The 27,308-nt window shown below is 40.8% G+C and overlaps 1 protein-coding gene across 1 annotated transcript in view; it reads right to left on the bottom strand.

Annotated features, from left to right (window-relative positions):
- Window positions 1-25,482, bottom strand: part of LOC110840447 (uncharacterized) — an 88,403-nt gene extending 62,921 nt beyond the window's left edge. Inside the window, exons 1-2 of the mRNA XM_087351852.1 lie at window positions 25,338-25,482; window positions 8,988-9,066 (exon numbers count right to left, since the gene is read on the bottom strand). The gene's annotated coding sequence lies outside the window, so the exon portion shown is untranslated. The remainder of the gene's footprint in view (window positions 1-8,987; window positions 9,067-25,337) is intronic.
- Between the last annotated feature and the right edge of the window lie 1,826 nt (window positions 25,483-27,308).

Raw genomic sequence — 27,308 nt, 5'->3', positions numbered from 1 at the left:
TGAAAGTCGTGAGGTGGAAGGATGACGTACTCATGTCCAACTCATGAATTTTGTTCGAGAACAGATGAAAGAATATTCAAGAAATTTGGTATGGATGTTATACCATTGGAGGCCACTCCAAACTCGAACATTTTCAGTTTTCTACAATCCGTAATATCAAAGTGACGGATGATCCAATTTGTGGGATGGGTTGATTGCGTCTGTAAACTCATGTGCAGATAGTGCTGCCATTTATCAACTGCTGGTGCTGTTCGTATTGACATAAAAAGGTGGATCAACAGTTATTATTACGGACATAATTGTGTTCGATTTTATTTCTGGGACGACTAGATATGCCAAACCCACATAAAAGAAAGTCGAATAGTGCCTCTCGAACGCAAGATGATTTACAAACCGCTTATTATTTACGTCCATGAAAAATTATGGTACCTCAAATGGATCTCTGACAGTATTACTTCCGCATTCTACTGGCAATAAATCGATTATTTTAACAGCTCGATTTATATTAACAATCCTTACAATCACTAACCCTAAAGAGTATTTAATAATACAATCCGTATCGCATAGAAAACACAGCACTTCACCATTAGAGAGACCAATTCGTTAATGCGGTTTGGGGAAATAATCTCTCCTGTTTGTACACTATATATGAAATGAAAGTATATTGGGCTGGTCATGTTTGTCTGTCCGCATGATTCAACTCGAGACGCGTTGGATGGATTTCGATGAAATTTAATGCGGAATTCAAGCCACTACGACTACCCAGAAGACGTAATTCATAATTTTCTACAATTGGTAATATCAACATGGCGGACATTAGCACCACTTGCTGTTATTATTTTATTTAGTGTTCTGTCTGACGACAGGTCCGTATGAACAGGATCCTTCCATCCTTTTCTCGGACTGGGACCTGTTCATATACGTTCTTGGCAGATGATCCAGAAGTGGTTTGCCATTGCCTTCTTCTGTGTCTGAATGGAGTAATTGTTGGGATGCCACGGAGAAACCGGGGAAGCCCCCGGAGGAAAACTCCGTGTTGCCTAGACCACGGCCTTGCCCAACACAAGTTATAAATTCGGGCACCGCCGGGAATCGAACCCGAGACCCCAGGATTACAAGGCCAGCGTTCTAACCGCTAGACCACCTCATCTTATTATTATTCAGTGTTCTGTCTGACGACAGGTCCATATGAACAGGATCCTTCCATCCTTTTCTCGGACTGGGACCTGTTCATATACGTTCTTGGCAGATGATCCAGAAGTGGTTTGCCATTGCCTTCTTCTGTGTGTGAATGGAGTAATTGTTGGGATGCCACGGAGAAACCGGGGAAGCCCCCGGAGAAAGACTCCGTGTTGCCTAGACCACGGCCTTGCCCAACACAAGTTATAAATTCGGGCACCGGGTCGTATAATGTTGTATGGTTACAGATTTTCGGAAAGTAAGAAAAAAAATAATGTAGCAATTCTCTGAACAATATAAAATAGTAACATTGAGGCTGCTTGCAAAAAATTCGACTTCACGAGCAGAGCACGAGTCCAATACAGACCTTTGACGCACTCACAGTCTTCATTACTTAAACAAGACAGGAAGAACACATCATTTAACAGCTGGAAACTAAGTTTGCCTAAGACAACTAACGTAAGTTTATTAAAAATGACAATTTGTAAGGAACGCATGTGTGGTTAAATTCAATATCAGCTCATGAGACTGCCAAACGCTACTATGACGTGCAAACACAACAACGTTCATTGTAGTGACTTAAAAACAAGCAGTGATTTGAACGCCACTCACGTGTCATGAACCAACGTTTGGCGTTACAACGCGTTGTTTTGTGTAACATTCCTCAAGAAACGTACAAGCATGAGATAATTCCTAGCGTACTACATTTTTAAATGATTACTTTACTGTCTTCAAACCTGTATGAATGGAGGTTTACAAACAAACGTTTGTGAATTTCTCCCAATGGCTACGTAAATCGCGTACTACCATAAATGCGGAATACTGGATTAAGATAACGTGTAATATTATTCCACATTATCACTTGGAATATCAGAGCATAACCTTGTTAATTTGAAGCGTTACGGGCCGAAGGTAAGAACTTCGAATTACATTTCGAATTATCTCAGTTTTCGCTGTCGAGTTTGCTTTAACATTCACTAACTCTGGATTTTGGTATTTATTAATTTCATATGATCCTCAGATTTCCGTGTTTTCTTTGAGGTACCAGTTGAATTTAAAATGTTATTTCGACGAATTTCAGGCCACAGGTTAGGTTTACTTTAAAATTAAAAATAATTCAAATATATAAGACTTGAGGTTCTCACAGCGGTGAGTATGAAGATTTCTGTCTTCTGGGTTATTGCGCTGTGTAGTCTGGTCGATGTTAACCAACGTTTCAGAGGTCATACTGCCTCCGTCATCAGGGCGATGAATATGCCAATAGGGTGTGAGGAGTTGGATTTTATAGGCAGGGAAGTGAAAGGTGTAGCCTGCCCCGAGCCAATGGGAGCAGGTATGGGAGTGGACCAATGGTAGCACGTGGGCGAGAGTGGGAGAGGGAGAGAAAGTAGAGAGAGAAAGGTGAGTTTAGTTGTATGGATAAAGGCCCTGAAAGGGGCCGAGTTAGTGGTCTGGTTGGTTCTGGCGGCGCACTCTTGCTCGTTCTCGGAGTCCTCGGAGTGTGTGGATCAGAGGCTTCCAGGACAGGCTCAGGTGAAGTCCATCTTCCCTGTTAAAGTTATCAGGATGAAGTTCGATCTCGATGGCTCCTCACACCCTATTGGCATATTCATCGCCCTGATGACGGAGGCAGTATGACCTCTGAAACGTTGGTTAACATCGACCAGACTACACAGCGCAATAACCCAGAAGACGGAAATCTTCAATTCAAATATACTTCACATTAAACGACACAGCAAAAGAAGATCTTATTCCACATCACATTTGACTTAAGAGAGAGAACGTGAATAATAAGGGATTGTAGAAAATTAAGCAATGCGAAGCTTCATAATTTGAAAGTCTAGCCCAAACGTAATATTGTTAGGGTGGTTAAACAAAATATATGACGTGGATTATAGATATAACACGCACGGTAGAATGATAAATACACACTTCTGGTGGTAAAACCTAAACAAATATAACTAAACTGGGGAATAATATTAAAATATATCTCAGATATAGAGCGTGAAGGTTTGGAATGGATTCAGTTAGCTGAGGATAAGATCCAGTAACGGCTGTCTCTTCTGAACGTCGTAATGAACATCTGTATTTTATAAAGGCAAGAAATTTATTGATCACCCTACCAACTATCAGCTTATCCAGAAATATTATATCAATAACAGCATTCAAGAAGCTGGAACAGAATAAGCTACTAGCAACGACATCAGAGAGCACGCTTGCAAAATCCACGAGCATCGCATTTATCACAAACAGATTCACATTAGGCGTCCGTCTTATTAACTTCGTGCAAAGATGGCAGAAACGTTTTATAGGGTTATGCGTTATTCTGGAGAAGGCTGAGCGTTTATAAGAACAATATGGCGTCACGAACACAAGGACACTGAGTCAGGCGACTCTAGCTTTATATTTTAATCGAAATATGGGATAACAAGCCTTCATTATCCTCCTCCTTTCCACATTCCAGACGTCAAACTCGGCCTATACCCACGCAAAATAACCAAATAAAACCCTACACTATTGTCTCGAGGTATGAGATGAATTGAAAGATTCATTACTCGACTCATGTATCCTCTTCGAAGATCTCGGGTTTCATTATCGACCGTAGGTTGTGTGAAAATGTCCCCTGTCTCTCCATACAAATGTTGAACTTGTTACCTTAAAATATCCACAACCACAACGGATTCCTTCCGCTTAATTACTTCATAGTGCCCGAATTTATAACTTGTGTTGGGAAAGGCCGTGGTCTAGGCAACACGGAGTTTTCCTCCGGGGGCTTCCCCGGTTTCTCCGTGGCATCCCAACAATTACTCCATTCACACACAGAAGAAGGCAATGGCAAACCACTTCTGGATCATCTGCCAAGAACGTATATGAACTGGTCCCAGTCCGAGAAAAGGATGGAAGGATCCTGTTCATATGGACCTGTCGTCAGACAGAACACTAAATAAAAAAAGTGCAGGATATTCAGGAAAGTACATATTGATCTGGTAAATAAATTATTTTTAAACACGTCCGAAGTTTCGATACGGTGGTACCAAAATCATGCCGTTGGACCATACCCTGAGACAGTTAAATCAAATCACACCTTAAGATCTACTCTGTATTAAACTCGTTTAGATAACCTGTCCACAACGTATTCGAGATAAATTCTGTACTTCACCCAACGAGTGTTAATGTCACACTGATTGGCATAATGAGCGTAACAACAACAGATAAAAAAATAAAAATTAAAAACCTGCTCACTGTAATTTTATCCGTCGAATTCCTGTTTGTGCCTCGCCCTTAAATACCAAAGTTCTCCTAAGGGCTTTGCTCTCAGGCACATTAAATCTATGTTAGTATGAAGATGGCTGTCTTCTGGGTTGAAGCACCGTGTATTCTGGTATTAGTTTATCGCCGTTTCAGAGGTCCTTGCTGCCTACATCATCTGGGCGATACTCATCGCAAGGACCTCTGAAAGTTTCGTAAACTTCTATCAGACTACACGGCGCTACAACCCAGAAGACAGCCATCTTCGAACTCATCGCCGTGAAAACCTCAAATGCTACTTATGCAAAGCATGTTTCTCCCTTTCACCAAGTTCCACACCCATAAGAATAATAGTTACAATTATACTTCTTTGTACGCCCACTTGAATCTGTTGGTTTCTAGACAGGAGATGGGAGATACAGGAATCTGAGCTGAAGCAAGCACTTCCCCTTATCTAACGTGCTATTAATTCTGACATGAAGATCGCATCTTCTCAGTTCACGTAGCAGCAAAGTACTGGCACGCGCAGAGTGTAGCATTCTGTGTGGGCGATCTCGCGACCTGGCCAGAGGAAGTTGGAGTTGAGATCCTAACGCTGTTCATATCAACAGATACAAAAATTCCGATGTCACCATGCATAAGATTTTATCTCCAACTATATTTTTTTTATTTAGTGTTCTGTCTGACGACAGGCCCATATGAACAGGATCCTTCCATCCTTTTCTCGGACTGGGACCTGTTCATATACGTTCTTGGCAGATGATCCAGAAGTGGTTTGCCATTGCCTTCTTCTGTGTGTGAATGGAGTAATTGTTGGGATGCCACGGAGAAACCGGGGAAGTCCCCGGAGGAAAACTCCGTGTTGCCTAGACCACGGCCTTGCCCAACACAAGTTATAAATTCGGGCACCGCCGGGAATCGAACCCGAGACCCCAGGATTACAAGGCCAGCGTTCTAACCGCTAGACCACCTCATCTTATTATTTATTTAGTGTTCTGTCTGACGACAGGTCCATATGAACAGGATCCTTCCATCCTTTTCTCGGACTGGGACCTGTTCATATACGTTCTTGGCAGATGATCCAGAAGTGGTTTGCCATTGCCTTCTTCTGTGTGTGAATGGAGTAATTGTTGGGATGCCACGGAGAAACCGGGGAAGCCCCCGGAGGAAAACTCCGTGTTGCCTAGACCACGGCCTTGCCCAACACAAGTTATAAATTCGGGCACCGCCGGGAATCGAACCCGACACCCCAGACCACGAATTAATTCAGTATCTAAACGCATTCACAATAACAGAAGCTCGTAACAAATAGTCAAGTAATCACATTACAAAGAATAATGAAATCATATATACAAGCTGGAAACGAGAATAAGAAATAAACATATTCATGGTTAATTTGCTTTCAGGCTTCCTATTTGATAGCTAATCAAATAATTATACAAATATTTCGGTTTTTTGTTCAATTGTTAATTATGTCACACATGTTTCGATCCTAATAGGATCATCTTCAGGTAGTTACGTATAGGATACTTCTGACTGCTGAAGTTAATGTGGATATGATAATACATTAATAGTTAAAATGGTTTTCAATTGGACACAAGTTATTAAGGTAAAAATAAAATTAAAATTAATTCAACAAAACAGTGTAATAACAAAAACAGATAACGATATTTGTTTAAATTTATGTGTATGTTAAAAATATTATATTACATTATTATTTTGCTCTCTGCTGCTGTATGTCTCGTATGCTGTGCCAAGGCTGTCTTCTGTATACAAATTTTTCTTCTTCGAAATGGGGTGTACTGTGTCTGAGCGTCGAATTCTGGACGATTAAATCTTGCGAATCGCAGAGTGAAATGGGAATTTTATCAAAAGCCTTTGTCGTTGGGTGGAAGTCCGTATATATGTATGTGAGTCGATATTTTATACGTTTAAGTCTTTCAAACTGTAAAGTGAGAGGAGCATCATACCGAAAAGGTGGCTGTGGATAAATCTAAGCAGATGTGAACGTGTTTTCTGCTGTAAAAAGACTCTTTTGGACACTACTGAGTACTTATTTACATTTCATTTAAATCTAAAACTTCTTGACGATGATGAAGAGTCAATTGAATAAAAATTTACTTGGATATTATCCATCGTCTAGTAATAAAACGTAAAAAACGTAAAACGACGTTTCGGAGATGGGGCTCTATCTCCGTCTTCAGGTTCCTACTCAGTTGGGCCCACTAGATAGAGCTAATACCTATCTAGTCCGGAGATAGGGATTAGCTCTATCTAGTGGGCCCAACTGAGTAGGAACCTGAAGACGGAGATAGAGCCCCATCTCCGAAACGTCGTTTTACGTTTTTTACGTTTTATTACTAGACGATGGATAATATCCAAGTAAATTTTACATTTAATTTGTTTATTTATTCTTCCTGTTTTTTTCCAGCTGATCTGATCACGTACACGACAACACTACATAGAAAGATGAGAAGAAATATCCATGCCCAAAGCGGGATTCAAACCCATAATCCCAACAACCAAGGTGTCTCAGACCTGTTTCAATCGACCTTGTACGAAAAGATTAAATTCGAAAAATTCTCGCAATCATTCGGTTAAGAATCTTATATCTTCCTATGTAATATCTAAAACTCCGACGATTAAAATACAGCCTATAGAAATATAGTTTTATCTTATACTTTGCCTGGGTGTGAAATTTGATCTCTCACCGTAAATGAGAGCATACACTGATAACGTTTGAGGACAGGGAGGAAGTAACCTGTGGATGGAATAAATCACATAGGGATAATAAAAATACATAATTTGTCCTAACAAAATTATTAGACTCAACTGATAGGGAAACCTTATTGGGGGGGGGGGTCATAAATTAGGCGGAAAGAAGTGAGAATTGTTAGTGTATAATGAAACGTACAATGGTATCAATTTTTGTATACCGCGCGAGACGATGAAATGACGTACTTTGTTGAAAAAAGAAGATGTTTAACACAACACTGTAGTTTTAGTCCCTATATGTTTAATGCTTTTGTAGATGATTTATTATTCAGTAAAGGTAATGTATATACGAGGCGCGTCCTCAAAGTAAGTTTCCCACTCGTCCCACAGCTAGCAAACCTTATATTGCGCGAAGCGACTGTGCGTACGTGATAGAGCAATGACGTAGCATGGCGCATGCACTAACGGCACCTCCCGCGTTCTCACAGTAGCATCGTTGCAGCTGTTGAAGATGGAGGTTCTTATTCCAGCTCCCGCCGACTGTGAAGTGCGGTCAGTGATAACGCTAGGCCGCACACGGCTCGACGGACAGCAAGTCTCCTGCAGGAGTTCAGCTGGGAGGTGTTTAATCATTCACCCTACAGCCCGGACCTCGCTCCCAGTGATTTCCATCTTTTCCTACACCTCAAGAAATTCCTGTCCGGTCAGCGTCAGTGTTTTGAGAATGACAGAGAGGCGGAGATGGTTGTCACACAGTGGTTCCAATCCCAGGCGGCAGACTTCTACGACACAGGTATTCAAAAGTTGGTCCCACGGAATGACCAATGTCTGAATTCCGGTGGCGAATATGTTGAAAAATAGCTGGACACTTGCTGTATCTGTTGCAATAAATATTTCCATGAAATTGTGTTTTGTTTCTGTAAACGACCCCAGGAAAACTTACTTTGAGGACGCGCCTCGTATATACACCAGTAATAGGAAAAGTGGAAATTTGTTGACGATATTTATCCACTTAACTTACTCCTGAAGCAGATGCTCGTCCAAATAGTACTGGAATGGTGTAATTAGTACCGGAATATACACACGTGTTCTTCGCAAATTCTGAATTATCAATAAAAGATTACGTAAGTTGTCTTAACTTAGACAACTTCAGTTTCCAACTATACAAATCCGGATCGAATCCGGGACAAGTGAGGATTATTTTCTTTTATGGAGCCGTCATGTTGTAAGTTCTGTATTTTCAGTAAATATTTCACCACACATCACTGCATGGCCTTACTGCAAGTAAGGTAGTGTCGATTCCACCCCACAGGTTAGTCCGCCATGTTGGTATTACCGTCTGTATAAAACTGGAAAAGCATAATTGAAACTTGGAAAGTACATTGAGTGTGAAAAGCCAAGAACTGAAAAGTACGATTTTAGGGTAATCCCAATGGCGTAACGTCCATACCAAATTTCATCCAAACCCGCCCAGCGGTTCTCGAGTTGAATCATGCGGGATGACTGACATTACCAGCCCCCATGTGCGTCCATTTTATGCACATCGTGCAATGAATGCATAATACTTACTACTTAAGAATTCAGCTCGTACCGCAAAGAAAACATAACTCTTCATATTTACAGGGATCAACTTCTTAATGGCGTTTAAGGAAATAATCGTGACTGAATGACTGGGGTTCGATTTTCGGCAAAGGATCGAACCCATAACTTTTGAATCACAGCCTAAAAATACTTCTGACAATGAGCATATCTCTGTATTGGAAAATCGGACCAGACAGAAAAGTAATTTATCCACGACACAGTACATAAGACGTAGAAAGTTGTAGGCTCATATCAAGACATACCTTTATACAAGAAATTCGGCAATGCTTCTTATCTTGTGTGTAGATTGGAAGTAGACCATCGTAAGGCGAATGGATCCACCTGCCAACAGAAATAAAACTCACTACTAAAATAATAAACAACTACGTATCTACAATATATTCCCAGTAGGTGTCACAGCCCAATTCAAACCTTGACCTTCCCCACTGCATACGGGGGGGTGGAGGATCGAACCACTGATAGGCAACACAAACACTGACAAACATCCAAGTCCAAAGTCGATTGGAATCAATGTGTCGCCCACTAACTAGACTAAGCAATGACTGGTTTCGGAAAATGTGTTTTTCGGCGTGCTTCATGTATTAACTACATCGAGATGGTGTGACGATTATTTCACTTGGATCCAATCTCCCACGAGCTGCCAACTGTAGTAAAGTTCTTAGCAATTTTCCTTACAATCTCCATGAATGCTTGAACAGTGCGTAAAAAGACGGTGGTTGTCTCCTTCTAAAGTATTATTCGCACACTATTCAAGTTCATCAACATGTATCATAACTACTGCAAAAGAAACACATTTTGAGTACAAGGTTTAATGATGAAGATTGCCTGATGACGGAGGCAGTATGACCTCTGAAACGTTGGTGGACATCGACCAGACTACACAGCGCAACAACCCAGAAGACAGAAATCTTCATACTCATCGCCCTGATGACGGAGGCAGTATGACCTCTGAAACGTTGGTTAACATCGACCAGACTACACAGCGCAACAACCCAGAAGACAGAAATCTTCATACTCATCGCCCTGATGACGGAGGCAGTATGACCTCTGAAACGTTGGTGGACATCGACCAGACTACACAGCGCAACAACCCAGAAGACAGAAATCTTCATACTCATCGCCCTGATGACGGAGGCAGTATGACCTCTGAAACGTTGGTGGACATCGACCAGACTACACAGCGCAACAACCCAGAAGACGGAAATCTTCATACTCACCGCTGTGAAAACCCGGAATCTTACAAGGTTTTTATGATGTTTGGAGGATGGAAAGTACAAAAGACCAATTTGTAGTACAACCGGGCTTTAGTTGCAGAGATACAAGTTGAAAATACCAATCCTAGAGAAGTGTTTTCTTCATGTGGTCCAATTAATTCAACCCACTCTGTGTAAAGTTGGAATCGACAGCCGCTCAGCTAGTCAACACATTGCCGATGGATGATTTTCGTGTTTTGAAGAACCCTCACAGAATCCCTTCGTCTCCAAGCTGAATTCAGTTCACATCTTCGCGCCCTGTTTCTCCAAAAACTTTCATATTATCCACCCATTTCTGCCTGAGACTATCGACTAATCTCTTATTTTGTGTTGATTTGGAACCAAAATTGTGTAATTTTGTCATACTTTACAACGTGACGCGAGAAAAATAATGGGATCGTACCTTAAAAATCCCACCAGCACATCCTTCCAAGTCTTTACTAATTGATAATTCCGAGTCGTCCAAACATTCGACGCCATAAAACCTGCGCAGTTCAATAAACGTCGATCAATAACCCAAGAGCAATTAGACTATCAGGTCACACAGAACATTCCCTGACAAAGCATTATGGTGACCCACAGTCCGTTCTAATACAGACCATGTTTCCTGAGTGTTTCGTGGCGTTGGTCTATAACGCAGGCAAAAAACATCAGGCAACGTGTGTTGCCTAGACCACGGCCTTGCCCAACACAAGTTATAAATTCGGGCACCTCCGGGAATCGAACCCGAGACCCCAGGATTACAAGGCCAGCGTTCTAACCGCTAGACCACCTCATCTTATTATTATTTAGTGTTCTGTCTGACGACAGGTCCATATGAACAGGATCCTTCCATCCTTTTCTCGGACTGGGACCTGTTCATATACGTTCTTGGCAGATGATCCAGAAGTGGTTTGCCATTGCCTTCTTCTGTGTGTGAATGGAGTAATTGTTGGGATGCCACGGAGAAACCGGGGAAGCCCCCGGAGGAAAACTCCATGTTGCCTAGACCACGGCCTTGCCCAACACAAGTTATAAAATCGGGCACCTCCGGGAATCGAACCCGAGACCCCAGGATTACAAGGCCAGCAATATCGTTTTAACTTTATAATTAATAATTCTGTCGTCGTCATTTGCCTGTATAAAATCATAAGACAGCGACGGTGTTGATAGAGGTTGAAACGATGGCGAAACATCGACTGCCAGTCACCGTACGGACACGTGATAAACACGCATCATGAAAATCAAACAGGACGATCCAAATGCATTTATATTTCAAGAATCCTGAATGCGGAAGTTGGTCATTTTCCATTGGCCGGCTAAACATTTTTCAAGAGAATTTTATTGCTTAATATAACATGGTATTCCCTGGCAACAAACACAGTACGTATTCCAAGAAATTGTAGGATCGCGTGTACTGGAAATAGACCGTTAGATGAATAATATGTTGGGCATTGAATCTATCGTGTACACCTCAGAAAACAGGTAATTCCCTACAAACAACATTCAAATACATGATCAGAGCATCAATTCATTTGCTAAGGCATGTTCTTCATCAAAAAAGAAACAATGTCAAATTACCGTAGGATTCCGCAAATTACGTCACTATCAGTTAATGGGCGATCGTGTAATCCTGAGGTTATCTGCTGCATGCATTTCCCACTGCCCGATGCGTGTTATCTGCACACCACAGAACATTGCTGGCTCACTCTTTGGTTATTTAAAAACTCTTTATCTACCGCATATGTTGTTTAGCATCGAATGGTATTTCTATGAATGATTAATTTCGAAAGCATGTGAAAGAAATTGGTCGCGTCCCATCACAAAAATTCCGTCCTCTACGTCAGTGGTATTCAACCTGGGGTACGCGAAGACATCTTAGGGGGTACGTGAAATTTAAAATATATATATTATTTTATGATAAACACTGAATAAACAGTAATGTAATTTATTTAATTTATTTTAGATGTAGATTATATACTATGTATAACTTGAATTATACGCCAACTTTGGGGGTACAAAGTTCAAGAGAAATTATATATGGGGGTACGCGAAGACATCTTAGGGGGTACGTGAAATTTAAAAATATATATATTATTTTATGATAAACACTGAATAATCAGTAATGTAATTTATTTAATTTATTTTAGATGTAGTTTATATACTATGTATAACTTGAATTATAGACCAATAACTTTGGGGGTACAAAGTTGAAGAGAAATTATATCTGGGGGGTACGCGAACAAGAAAGGTTGAATACCACTGGTCTACGTCACGCAAGTATAAAAACAGTTTCGTAAAGGGCACTAGTTGCGTTTCCACCCCCTTCCACATAACCTCAATTCCTTACAAAGACAACTTCACAGCAAATATCACAGCTTTAAGGAAAAAGAAAATTAAGTTTAATAAACATGAAATCTAGAAAGAGACATGTAATTAATAGTAGCTGAAAGCATTACAACTTATACTCATCTGCTCCCATTTTAATATTATTTGGGTGTCTTGGAAATTGTAACCCCGTTCCATCTAATGCAGTCGTAATTTTGGAAAAGTTTATTTCATACGACAACGAAGTGATTGTACTGCATTGCGAGACGAGACTACTTCAGAGGATTTGATAAAATATGTCATTTTAGTTACACATTAGAAGCTGTTATACAACTGATTCCCATCGGTCCAATCAAACGCGAACATCAAAACTCGTTTTTTTTTAACTTGGCATGCAGCAGAATGCAGACACACACTCAATAACAACCCACAACGTTTATTCCAAGCACTTTTTATATAAATATTTAACGAAATTCGAGGGAAATTCAAAAAGTATTACTGAAATTAGTTGACTGGCAACACTGCCAAAATTTGGTCTTACTGTAGCTCAGTGGTATTCAACCTTTTTTTGTTCGCGTACCCCCAGATATAATTTCTCTTCAACTTTGTACCCCCAAAGTTGTTGGTGTATAATTCAAGTTATACATAGTATATAATCTACATCTAAAATAAATTAAATAAATTACATTACTGATTATTCAGTGTTTATCATAAAATAATATATATATTTTAAATTTCACGTACCCCCTGAGATGTCTTCGCGTACCCCAGGTTGAATACCACTGCTGTAGTCCATTTTTGCGGAGAGAGTGTGGCGTAATGATCGATGCTACACCAGAAGTTTGTAACAAGGACAAAGAACATTAATGTCTTGCAGCAATCTCCGCAATAGTTACTCTACAGTTTTCAAGAATTATTGCTTGAACACGTTCCAGGTTTACATCGGTAGTGAATGTCGATGAGCGTCCCTACCTGTCTGCTTCAACAACACTGGTTCGACTGTAAACTCTTCGACTCACTCGTACAAACTTCAATCTGTCCACTCTTCACAGCCAATTAGTGACAGATCCCTAACCATTTCATTCTTCAAACACACAAACAAACAAACAAACAAACGCACTATTGAATGCTCGATGCAAACATCTACTGTAGAAGACATTTTACGCCAATCTCACTAGGAAAACAAGGATAACTGAACCACACTCTCACCATACCATCGTCTGGCATCTTGCTACAGCATGACAGGCCTAAGTAGTGTTGCCAATCATACAACGAAAATATTCCAATATTGCCCTTAATTTCTAAATGTATTTCGTAGAAGGAAACTAATTCATAAGTTTGTGAATTGTAATCTGTTGCATGATTAACTCTGGAACTGTTCGTTTCTATCTGCAATAAACGTACACCAGGACAGATTAAATATGTAAAAGTAAAGTAAAGTAAGGTTTGTCCCACTAGACGCCATGTAGGCGTTTGGGGGGAGTGGAGGTATAGCTCCTCTCTTCCTTGACCTCGGCACTAGAGGGGGTGAATGGTCAGCATCACGCCCCGGCCGGCTTTACCCCCGGGACAGAATCCCGGTACCCGTAGAGGAGGCTGGGTGGGCTCCAAAGCCGGTCTGGACGCAGAGGCTAGAGGAAAAATCCTCTGCACCCGTCGGGGATCGAACCCCGGTCGTCCAGCCCTTAGATAGTCACTATACTGACTGAGCTATCCCGGCTCCAGATTAAATATATAACATTTCAAAATACCAGGAAATGCACATTTGTTTAATTAAACTAGTGTCATTTTCTTATTATAGACTATATATTTTTTTTTGTAAGTCAGGATTTATTCAGCTGTTCGCCGTGCCAGGGTCTGAGCATTACTGTTATACCACTCTTGCACCCAAATTTGATTCAATTCCAGCTCTAAAATAATTCGTGCCTTGTGGACCGTATTCTCTGCTCTCGGAATATTTACTGGTTTCACACTGCTTCTTGGCCTATGCCCAATGAAAGTTAATGGCTACCGGAATGGGAGAAGCCCCCCTGCCCAACCGGCATTAATCACGGACAGGGTTCCCACCCTTAGAACCAATATACCGCTCTGTTAGCACGGTGGAACGGCAGGGGTGTTGCAGAGATATTGATTCAGAGAAACTGTGGGCAGAAACACCCTGGGTTCAAAGGTTTGTTTCAGTAAACAAACAGTATTTTTCCCTGATATCCATTAACACAGAAGTATTCATGTAAAGCCAATCGCAGTACATTGCACTAAATAGCGCGTGAACGTACAGAATATTACTCAGTGTTTTATTAAATGTACAACACATCGAACGTACCAAATTAAAGCTGCAAACTTTAACGACGTCTACATATAATGCCACGTAATTTTGTTTTTACAAAACTAACCATTTTTAAAAATAAATATAAACAAAGTGGTGCATAATAAAGACGGAAACGGGTAGAAAACATAAAAACGAAATAAAACGTAAAAGGAAAATTTCTCAATTTTTTTTTTTACGTAAATACGTCTATACGGAAGGGTCATTCCGCAAGAAAGCGTCATGAAAATGTGTAAGATGGTTACCTAGGAAACGTCATCTGTTTACTCGGCATTGTTGTTACCTATAAAACGTTACATTACATTACCTTACCTTGCCTTACATTACATTACATTCAGCTACCACAGACTCATCTTAAGCGTAAATAATTCAAGCTGAATAATCAATGTCTTAATCAAACTTTACAAAAATGTAAAGCATGTATAAGGGAAATATTTAGAATAAAGCCAAAATATAAAATTCCTTTCCATATAGACGTATTTACGTCAAATTCTCCGGAACCGTGGTTCCACTATCAATTTTTTTACACAACAGTCAAATGGGGCGAGTACATTAATTAATGTGGGATAATCAAGGGTCGCATTCGACGTAGAGCACAGGAAATACGAAGGAGCTCCCTGTGAGACCCCGGTCGACAGTGACCAACACACAGCAGTAGTCTTACTGTTGTGTTGTGACTATAGTAACCAAACCTAGGTTGTAGTCAGAGGTTATGCAGAAAGGTATTCGGCACGCCACCACGTCGATGAGCCAGACTTGCAAAGTCCCACCAACAAAAATGGATTGGGGTCGACCGAACACTCATCGGACACCAAAACTCGAACAGATGCACCTGGATTTGCCTAAGGTTTGCCGGAGGATTCTGCTGATTGTGATTTGAGAGTGGATTGTGAATGGATGTTCATTTTCGAGTGGCGAGTGATGGAGGGTGTGGTTTTGGAGGTGTCATTGGCAAATAAACAAGGAACACTGGTGAACAGTAAATAGAAAGTACGAGTGCTAATTGGACACTGTGCTTCACAATCTGGGACACTACTTCGCCCATAAATGTTTGCCTCATATTAAGTTAAGCAAATGTGCATTTTCTTTTATTTTGCGATTATACATATTTAATCTTCCTAGATGCATTGTCAGGGTGATTAAGTCGAGAAGAATGAGATGGGCGAGGAATGTAGCGCGCATGGATAGGACAAGAGTTGTGCACCGGGAAACCTCAAAGGAAGAGACCGCTGGGGAGACCTAGACGTAGATGGGAGGAAAATCACAGGCGCGATCGGGAGATAGGAGTTGAAGGAGAATGGATTTTGTTCGCCCAAGACAGTGTCCGGTGGAGGGCTTTGGTTAATTCGGTGATAAACCTTCGGGTTTGGTAAGCCATCTAGTTACTTAGTTAATCCTCCTTTATGTACGTTTATTGCAGATAGAAACGCATAGTTCTAGAGTTAATCATGCACCAGATTACAATGTACGAACTCATGAATTAGTTTCCTTCTACGAAATACATTCAGAAAGTAAGGGAAATTTTGAAATATTTTCGTTTTATGATTGGCAACACTACTGTGGCCTGAATATGCTGTACAAAAGGCGAAACGGTGCTATGCTGTGAGTGTGGTTCAGTTATCCGTTTGTGAACAAACGGACCAAATCCTGTTGTCCTGCCTGTTTACGTACCTGTCAATGTGGAACCATCATCACTCAAGAAAACTGTATAGAATAACTTCCTTCCATACTCGAAATCGCCTGCAATACTTAAGTTCCTTGCTTCGTCCGATGATTCAAGTTCGTGGACCGCGTGAATTCGACAGCCCTATACGGTCTAGAATACGTCATACGCGCTTGAGATGCCAGTTTCCTAAGAATTTTACCAGAAAATTGCTCTGTCCACGAACATCGCCCGGTTCTTCTTGGATTAACACGTCCGGCCGACCAAACCACTTCCCGTCATTTACACTTCCATTCTAATAAAAAGTCAACCAGTTGTGCAAACGTCCAAGAGAAAGGAGCATAATATCTTCAGAAATACTGTTCCCGCTATTGGCTACAGCTACTGGTGCTTGGTGACTGCGTGGTACTACGGTAGGCGATTGGAGTTTTCGCGACACACAAATCGTATCAACAGTTGAAAGCAAGAAGCTCTAACTTTGTCACGGGCTACCAGACACTTCCGAGTTGTTTTGCGCGAATTTTTAACCATCTCTAAATATCACTACGGTTACGGAATTCAAAAACAGGAACCTCCAGACGAAATAGTCCTGTGTGGAGATCAAATGACTCCCACTTCTGCTACGGGAATGAATACATCTACCAAAGTTGCTTAGAACGTCAGATTTTCTACCTCTCGTCTTTATATGATATGGACCAAGTCAACTCACAATCTGTGCACATCATATAAATCATTGTAATTCATGCCGATCTGATAGGATGTTGAAGACTTATTGATGGTAACACGCAATGGATGGTAGCTAACATGTTTTAAAGGTACCACAGAACCCATAAGAAACTGATATTCGGGTAGACAAAATCAGAACATCTTGACATGATGCAATGGTTGCTTACAATTCAACTGCAACGCTCAGGATTCACCAGCCCGTATGAATTAGTTCCTCCACTATCAGTAAGTCTACATGGGAAATATAAACAAAATAAAATATTGTATTATAATTCTGGACCCCGTTCACCGGAATTAATGCACTTAAAAGAAGATTCGAGAACCCAAGAAAGTCAAATTTCGTTTTAACACAATGAAATTACACTTCCTTTGTTTAATAACTAAAGATTATATCCGCTTAAAATACGAAAATGCTAATTTTTATAGATTACTCCTATGCATTTTAAAAATATTGACATGGTTTCATTTTTGATGCATTCGTTTAATCGGAATTAATACTGGCGAATATCAATGATTTATGTACATGGGGCCAGTTACAGTTTCCGAAATGGTGTTCTGTTCAGAATATTAGACGATGGATAAGTCAGGACACCTAGTAACATTAACCGTCAGAACTGCTTTCCACTCATTATCACTCCGGGTATATCCGGTTCCAGCCCCAGTAATTTAGCTCCGGTTCGATGCACACGTACGAACAATACTTCAAAAAGTGGCCATGAACGTCTCTCCTTAGTCGTTACTTTTAAAAAATATTTTAATATGTGTCGCTTCTTCACAAATAAAGTTTCAAAACTTAAAAGTTTCCCATATTTTATCATTAGTTTTGAAAAGACAATGAGGAAACAGAAGCCTCCACAGTGAATGACAAATTGTATTTTCTAATTTCACTCTGATTTTAATTTCACTTTGAATATTCTTGTATCCCTCGGAATACTTTTCAGATCCTACCGGCGATGTCGAGACGGCAGACTTCTGATTCCTCGTTGCCTTTCAAAACCCCAAAGTATAAAATGTGGGAAACTATAATTCAGTATGGCAAGCACATAATTCAGAAACTACGACGACAGGGCCAGACACGTGTCTTTATTTTCCGTCTACTTTCCACTGATTCCAACCCTAATCTGATGACCTCCCACCACCACTCACCACCTTCTAGTGCCGAAGATGAGAATGGGTAGGAACTACACCACCTCTCCCCTAAGTTCCAACATTGGTACATAATGGGATTTCTTTACTTTATCCAACTGAGTAAACAATTTATTAAATAACAGAATGGCTATTTTTTAATGTTCATTATATAAAATCCCGTCTGATTTGTTTGCGTGTTAAAATCGTGTTTCAAATGATGAGATATTAACATGGGCGAGGTCTTAGGCTAGGGACCCACTGGCGCGACTAGCCGCCTGCGGCGTGTCGAGTGTTGTCGCGCGCGGCTGTTATTTGTATTGCTTTTTATAGGTGCGAAACCCAGTGACGTGGCGCGGTTGCCGCGCCACGTCACTGGGTTTCGCACCTATAAAAAGCAATACAAATAACAACCGCGCGCGACAACACTCGACACGCCGCACGCGGCTAGTCGCGCCAGTGGGTCTCTAGCCTTAGACGGTTATACAGACTTGTTAGTATTTACAGTGGATGTCAGAATATTCTCTACAATACCAAAAAATGTAATTTGCAGTGTTCATGGTTTCACGACACTTCGACAGAACATGGAGCATAATAGTTTTCATGTAACCGGTTCTGTGTGACGAATATTGTAGTATATATTATTACGCTATGAATGATGGGATTAATCCTGTCGTGAGTCTGTGAAGATAGTTACGGAAGAAATGTGGTATATTCACAAAACTGGTTTTAGTCATTTATCGTTTCAACAAAAAATTCTGTGTATATTTTTTATATTTACAAACTGAGGATACAATGGTGTTTAATGTGACTTTTTGAGCTTACTTCAGAAATTTTTTATATATTCAGGCAATTTGTTTTAGATAATGTAGCGTGATATGTTAATTGAAAAGAGGGATATAGTAGTGTATGAAGCGTGAGAAAAACCGAGGAGACTGAGACATGGAAGGGATAGGAAAGAAATTTGGGAGAAAGGAGATGAGATAGGGTACAAAAGATATAACAGAAGAAAGGATGAGGGATTAAGATACGAAGACATTACTACTCTCTAACCGAATTTTGCAGAGCTTTTAAACTAAACACTAAGGAACGAAGGTACATTCTTCACCTTTGTGAGTGGCCAGATTCAAGCTTCCAGCGGGAAGAAATGGTACCAATTGGACAGGAGGCTGGATGGGTTCCAGGAACGGTCGGGATGTGCCAAAGAGGGAAATTACCGCCCCCGCCGGGAAACGAAACCCAGCAGTCCAGTCCGTAGCTGACTGAATTACAAACTCCATGGAGCAGACTCCTTCATGAGATGCCGTCAGTAGCTCAGAAATTAGTGTTTTTTTATAGAAGGTCAAAGTTCATTTTCGGCCAATCCTGGGCCAGTTGTGGTCTCCCATTTGCATTTACATTATCTCTCCGACCAACAGACTAATATGTTTGCACCGTCATTATGAACATAATTATCACTGTTTCTATCGGTGCGCAATACAAAAGAATGCCTCTCAACAGTTGTCGTGACTTGTCTACGATGATTAGTGGAAGGAACTTTCCGTCAGGTGACATGTGCCAACCAATGACGACGAGTCGGTTCTATTTGCGTTTCCAGTGCATGTTATGTACTGAATACATTATAAAAGCATGTGGATTTTAAAGCACACTATGTCAGTACATCTAAAATATTACTGTTCCTGTACTTTCATTCAATTATTCGTTACAGTACATAAGAAAATGTAACAGAGTAGGAAACTCCGAATGTAATGCGTGACATTCGAATAACATATTACGTATAACTAGAAGTTCGGGTAAACATCACAAAACATGCTCTCCTACTGCTACAGAAATCGTGCACAGATGCCTTGTTTATGTAATGCAATTCAGCAACAAAATACAACTCATGGATTAGCGAGTCGGACTCGCGCGCAGGTCATACGAGTGAATAGCAATACATTCCGACTTCTTTAATTGTATGGAACTGTAAATAAGTTAAAGACAAATACTGACACTACCAAAATACTTTGTTGCAGAAATAAGGGTCGTCCCTAGGAAGATGTTGGGTCCCTAGAATTTTAAACTCGTGAAAAACAAGGAACTTCTTTCGACGTTACCTGCAGGATGAATATACAAGGCACGTAGAGGCTTCCAACCACTCACTACCTTCCATTATTTATTTATTTAGTGTTCTGTCTGACGACAGGTCCATATGAACAGGATCCTTCCATCCTTTTCTCGGACTGGGACCTGTTCATATACGTTCTTGGCAGATGATCCAGAAGTGGTTTGCCATTGCCTTCTTCTGTGTGTGAATGGAGTAATTGTTGGGATGCCACGGAGAAACCGGGAAAGCCCCCCGGAGGAAAACTCCGTGTTACCTAGACCACGGCCTTGCCCAACACAGGTTATAAATTCGGGCACCGCCGGGAATCGAACCCGAGACCCCAGGATTGCAAGGCCAGCGTTCTAACCGCTAGACCACCTCATCTTATTATTATTTAGTGTTCTGTCTGACGACAGGTCCATATGAATAGGATCCTTCCATCCTTTTCTCGGACTGGGACCTGTTCATATACGTTCTTGGCAGATGATCCAGAAGTGGTTTGCCATTGCCTTCTTCTGTGTGTGAATGGAGTAATTGTTGGGATGCCACGGAGAAACCGGGGAAGCCCCCGGAGGAAAACTCCGTGTTGCCTAGACCACGGCCTTGCCCAACACAAGTTATAAATCTGAGCACCTCCGGGAATCGAACCCGGGACTCCAGGATTACAAGGCCAACGTTCTAACCGCTAGACCATTACTAACGTACTTTGTATTTTGAGCAGTACAAATAACAGAATAAAAGAAATACATAAGATTTATTAGAATAAACTAGTCGATTTCTACCAACCCCCGCCGATGACGTGCCGGAAGTCGTCGTTATTCGACAAATCACAGCATGCTCCTAATTTCTGTGCTGGTCTCCTTTCCACCAACATTCATATCGTCTTGTCCAGAAGGAAATATGATCCCCATTGATCATGTCGCGTTTTCACCTTCATTTGAAACAGCTCTGACACCAGAATCATATTTCAACTGTTGGGTTACCACGAGCACAGTTCGGCAATTCAGCACACTCCTCTAAAGCCGCTTCCAAAAACGTTCCCAGAGAATCCTTCAACGTTTTAATGAATCTTTCTATTGTCTGACCTTCTTCATCCGCCCATTTACACTTTCGACATCTGTCCCTCTCCCTCCCTACTTCGTGCACACTCATGCATGTCTGTCACAACCGAATATAAGTTTTGCAATTCTGCGCAGTTTCACAGAAAGTTACTGTCTGACATTAATCACCATCGAGAGTCCGCACGTCGTACATTGCGCACAACCTAGGGCCTTGAATTATTTCCCAGCGATGTTTTCACTCACGGGTTGATTACTGATCCTTTCAAAAGAAAAGAATACAATACAAAATGAATTAAACACAGCCGCTTCTGAACAATGACGGTAACAGGTACGTAGAGATTTCAGCTCAAAAAAGAACTTGTTCAGGAACTGGATGAAATTCAACCGAAATCTGAACAAAGATTTTATGCGCCAGTTTGGAATCAAAAACATTTTTTGAAGTTCTACTGCCATAGATCATTTCAGTATCATATATTACGTGACTCTAATGTTGTTCCCACCTCATACGTTTGCTCGTTCGGCATGTTATTGCCAGTTGATATTACGATCATACTAAATTTAGAGAAAATCGGTCAGCTTGTTTAAAAGTTCGAAGGGGAGGGGACACACAAAGAACATAAGTGTTCTCATAATATACTTCTATAAGGAAAGGAAACAAAAGTAGGCTAGAATAATTACTGTAGGGTTTTCCTCCGTCACTCCAGGAAAATTCCGGAATAGTATCTTAAATCTGGCCACGAAGCCAACTTCCACACCCTTTAAATTTATTATTTATTCACAATCCTAACATCCAACGCTGTATGGCCTAAGCAACTGACAGCGGGAGTACACTAAACTATTTGGCCATGGCTGCTACCACTCCGGTAAATCGGAAATTAGGGACGATTTGTTCAAGGTTCGAAATTAGGCTATCCTGACTGACGCTTGTTTTGATTGTCCTCAAGACTTTCCTGATGCAACACAACTTTAAATACGCCATGCTAGGTTCTTACTTTGTTACGGACGCTTACGGCATCTGAATTTGAGACTGTCGTTACATAACATGAACAGCAAACAACACGTACTTAGCCCTGCTTAATCCAGTCTATTCACCAGAATATCACTCCAACACCTGCTTTAGTGAAAGACAGTAAGATTACTTTAACAGTCTGGAAACAGGCAATTTCCCACCCAAGAAACAAGTCTCAACTCGTATAAAAGTCTGCTGCTTACCAAGTACGGAATTTTCTGCCCATGCTGTTAACAAATTATTTAAAGATGCTGCATTATCTGCGGATCTTGTTTAACGCTGAGTTTAAAATTACTGCGCGGGAAGCGACTGTAAAATATTTCATAATGCTACCAGATCTATCCCTTGAGTAACATTGAAAAATAACGAAAAATTTTAAGATACGTATAGTCGGCGCAATAGTTTTTGGCCGGTGGAATTTTCAAGGGGAAGGCTAGGAGCGAGTCTGACTGAACGCCCAAACAAATGAAATACGCTGACAGTGCCACCTCAGGTACACAAAGTAGGCCCGTCCGCCAGCTCCTCCACCGGCCAAAAACTACTACGCCGACTATACAAGGAAAGGATTTTAAACAATATGAACCATTAAAATTAGAATCAGCACTAAATAAATGTTACGTCACGCGAAGTGGCTTCAAACTACTTATCTCTCATCCATTAATACATCCATACCTGTTTCTTTCGGATTATTTTTAACACTACCCCCCTTTCAAGCCATGTCGCCCAACAGTCACTTTCATGCTGATTTTCAGATAAATTTTCGCATGCATTTTTCATTTCGCATGAGTGCTCCATGTCCAGTTCATCTCGCCCTCCTTGATCTTATCACCTGTCGAAAGATAAACAATTATGCAACTCTTCATTACCAGCATCCAATTTTAAACATCCTACTGCTAGTTCTTCCGTATCAGCTCCAAATATTATCCTCAGCACAATTTGTCTCAATGTCTTTCTCACGGATTGAAAAACCAAGCAGCTAAGTAAAATATTTGTTTTTATATTTTCATGTTTTTTTTTAAAAAAATAATTTTTAGATACCGGACGAGCTCTGAACTCAATGGTAGCAAACATTCGCCGAATTCAATCCGATGCGTAATTAAAACTACGGCTAAAGCGACAGGTGCTAGTGCAAATGCAAGAGTCGATCAATACCAGAGTCACGAACCCGTGCCGGCAGAATGCTTCTGGTTTCAGGGGCCGTTTGAACCCTCTAGCGGAGCCGACTAGCTCAGCCGACGGGTGGATAACTGGGGTTATGTTCCCAATAAGGGCAGCACATCGCAGAACCTCCTATTGATTGGATACCGGCGTATAGTTTTCGAGGCTGGGTTCCCTCAATACATTCTCTTCACAACACCTTCACATTTCGTTCTACACTACAGATGATACAGCGTTGTTACGTAACCAAACAACCGCCACCTCCCAGATCAGGGGTACCCCAAGTCCTGTACACGTCGGCACCTGTTAATTTGTATTCTCTACCTGATTAAGTAAAGAAGGCTGACATACAGAGGATATGAGAAACGTACACAGAAACTATCAAGGTGAAATACCACTTGTTGATGGAAAGACGGCATTAAACAGAGCTTGAAGAAGCACGGTATTCAATGAAATAACTTGACTCAGAACAAGGACCGGTGGCGGGCTCTTGTGGGCATGTACTGAATCTCCCCGTTCCACAAATGGCGGGAAATGTCTTGACCGGCTGAGTAACGATCAGCTCTTCAAGGACTCTCTACCATGATCACATCGGCGCCCAACCCAAACTCACAAGCTGCATGCAGAAGCTTGAAAAACAATGTAAGAATACAAATATCAGCGTCACGGAATAATATAAATAATTTGTCAGATGTAAGACTTAGGTTTTCACGTCGGTAAACTTCTATCAAACTACAAGGCGCAACAACACAGAAGACAGTCATCTTCAGTTGTTAAACGCAGAGATACAAAAACCAATAAAACCTTGAAGCCTAATTATATTTTTACTTTGAACCCATCCAATCATGACGCAAAGAAATGTTACATGGATGCTATCAGTAAGAAAGGATGACAGAGATTTCGTTGCATGTAATGAATCCATGATAAAAATCGGTTGGCGTGTCATGTTGAGAAGCGTATACATACATCATACATAGTCTGTGACCATTACAACTAATTCGCCTATCAAAAGCTCGTGAAATTGGGAGACTATCAGGCCATCCCTGTGCCTGGGTACGAATGTTGAAGTGCGGGTTAACGCATTCTTCATCTTCGAAGTTACAAGGGATTTTGAAGGTTATGGAAGAATATTGGGAAAAATGTTAACAATAACGGTAATCATCCTATCCCAACCTTACTCGTCCACAACGAAGTTAATACTAAGTATGTATGCACAGAAGTGCACAATAATAAAAGAAAATGTGTTTCCACAACCAAAGCTTTCTGTGATATCCTCGCACCTTCATAAATACAGAAGTGTGTTCGAGTGCTGAACGCTCTAAATGGTACAACATATCCGCAAAGGTGAAAAAGATCTCCTCATTCCGTTGCCAACAAACTACCTGTAATTACCAGTTTATGGGTGAAGGACGAAGTAAGGAGAGGGTCACATGCTGGCTGGTCAGGTGCGTCGCATACACATGCATATGGAGCATTAATGGAATAATGACTAGCACGGAAAACCTGGTTCAGTGCCACTTCACAAATCACAACCCCAATATGCATATATGTTTAATATGTGTGATATAACTGACATGTCAAAACATATCAAGAAACAATGGATATGAAATATAAGACGAACTATAATCATTCAGCGATCGAAATCTAATGTTATTGTTTGCAAATTCATGACACAAAAGTATGGCTTCCAAATTATGACACGACCTTGACATCTCAAAACCCTTTCCCAGATATTTCAAGAAATGAGCGAAAGCACTGCACACTTGATTCAACCCTCATAACATCCAATTTCCACCTGCACATGTAACAAATTCACGAAAGTCAGTCCACTCGTTTTTATACAAAAACAGCTCCTTAAACAATACTGTAATCACTTACCAAGTTCATCCAGTTGTCGCTGAGATCGGGTCCTGGAAACAATTGTGCTCAAATATATCCTATCTCTTGCAACAGACACAAACACAAACCTACTCTACCATTCCTCATAACAGACTGGCGACCATGGGTAAAATGCTGCTTACTGCAAACGATATCAGAGATGGAAGCACCCGTCTCATACTTGTTTTCAACATCAACATAGTTCTACTTACCAGTTGCAGATGGCGGTCATCAAAACGTCAAGGCCTGCACTCTGGTGGAAGTTGTATAACACTAGTTGTGCTGTTTGAAATGCAGAGCCCAAGAATAGTTCCAAATCTCATATCCTTTTTCAATTGCTATGGTCGTGCCAAAAGAGTCCATCCTGGTCCGAGCCTTAGTTAATGTGTTCGTAACAGCGCTTTTTTTTACGGTGAAAGGTTGTTAGCCTTACGCCCAACCCCTAACTTGGACGACCATTGACCACGACTGCTTATTCAATATATTCACAGCTAACCTCCTTAAACTGGAGCCCGCCCCTCTATCCGCAACCTGAGGTCGCGCCATGCGGCCGTATAATGGGACCCACACCATAAATTGAAGATAAGTGAACTGCCGCTCCATATATTAGCGAGGGCATGAACAATTCTAAAGATAAATATATTGCCGCGCCATATAATGGCGAGAACATGAACTAATATAAAGATAAGTGAACAGCCGCACAATGTATTAGCGAGACCCTGAACAATTGTACAGATAAATGAATTGCCGCGCCATATAGTGGCGAGAACATGAACTAATATAAAGATAAGTGAACAGCCGCGCCATGTATTGGTGAGGGCGTGAACTAATGAGCTCCCCAATTACCTCACGATGCTGGGTTGGCACCAGTCGCAAATCTCATGAGAAATTTCCTTCCCCGAGATTCGAACCAGCGCGCATTCATATCACCGGTCCCAAGACTTAGACCGCGCGGCTACGGCACGGGAGAAAGTCACAGAGAAAGTCAGACATTAAACAAGTTCATTATAGAATCATCTAAATATCGCAAGAAGTGGCAAGTAATATTTTTAATAATGATCCCCGACGGTCTAGCCTCTGCGTATAGACCAGCTCTTGGGTCCACCCAGCCTCCTATGCATTGGGTACCGTGATCCTTTCCCGGGGGTAAAGCGTGACCGTGTCGTATCCCTTGCAGTGAATCGATAGGCCTCCCCGCGTCAGGATACGAATTGTAGTTTAGCTGAGCTGTTGATAATTTGATCAGGTGGCCTTAAAGCTACTGAGTAAGGCAGCGCTCAAGGGTGAAAGCTCAAGAACAATCTTCAATTTTATATATATATATATATATATATATATATATATATATATTGAAAGAGAGAGAGATATTGCTTTATTATGAATGATTAAAACGAAGAAAGTTATACAGATTTAGACTCCCGGATATGGTTCGAGTTCCCAGTCTGATTAGAGCTGTCACATTTTTCTATTACTCTGTACGTATCTTAACCAAATTCAAGTTCCTAGTTTTGTGTATTTTGTGGCAATATATTGTACTTAGTCATTAAAATACTTTTAAGTACCGAAAAATATTTTGAATAAATAAATACATTTGTTGACTGAAAGCATGGCATTTGAAAAGTTTGGTAATTCTCCAGGGACATGGCACAATTACCCGGTATATCGGGGCAATTCAGCCAAATGTACTTTTACAGTTTTTTTTTAAAATATCTATACAAAATTTTCAGTGTGTAGCCTTCATAATATCGTTTTTGTAAATGACGTTCACGTAGGAAAACATTTAATCTTCCCCCAATATCATGAAGACGGTTTCGTAACTCGAAATATGTCGTCACAAGTTGATTTATTTAATACAAGACGCAAAGGGAATCTACTATGTGTTAATGGAGAGTAATATTTTGGATAAAATTGAACGTATTTAAAATAATGAATTTCAATAAAACTTATTGAGCAGAAAATAACGAGGAGAAA

The sequence above is a fragment of the Zootermopsis nevadensis genome, unplaced genomic scaffold (assembly GCF_977971745.1).
Source record: "Zootermopsis nevadensis isolate Lab colony 2312 unplaced genomic scaffold, Znev_1.0 Znev_ptg000020l, whole genome shotgun sequence".
Classification (NCBI taxonomy): Eukaryota; Metazoa; Arthropoda; class Insecta; order Blattodea; family Termopsidae; genus Zootermopsis; species Zootermopsis nevadensis.
This window is presented reverse-complemented; position numbering and strand designations above follow the sequence as displayed.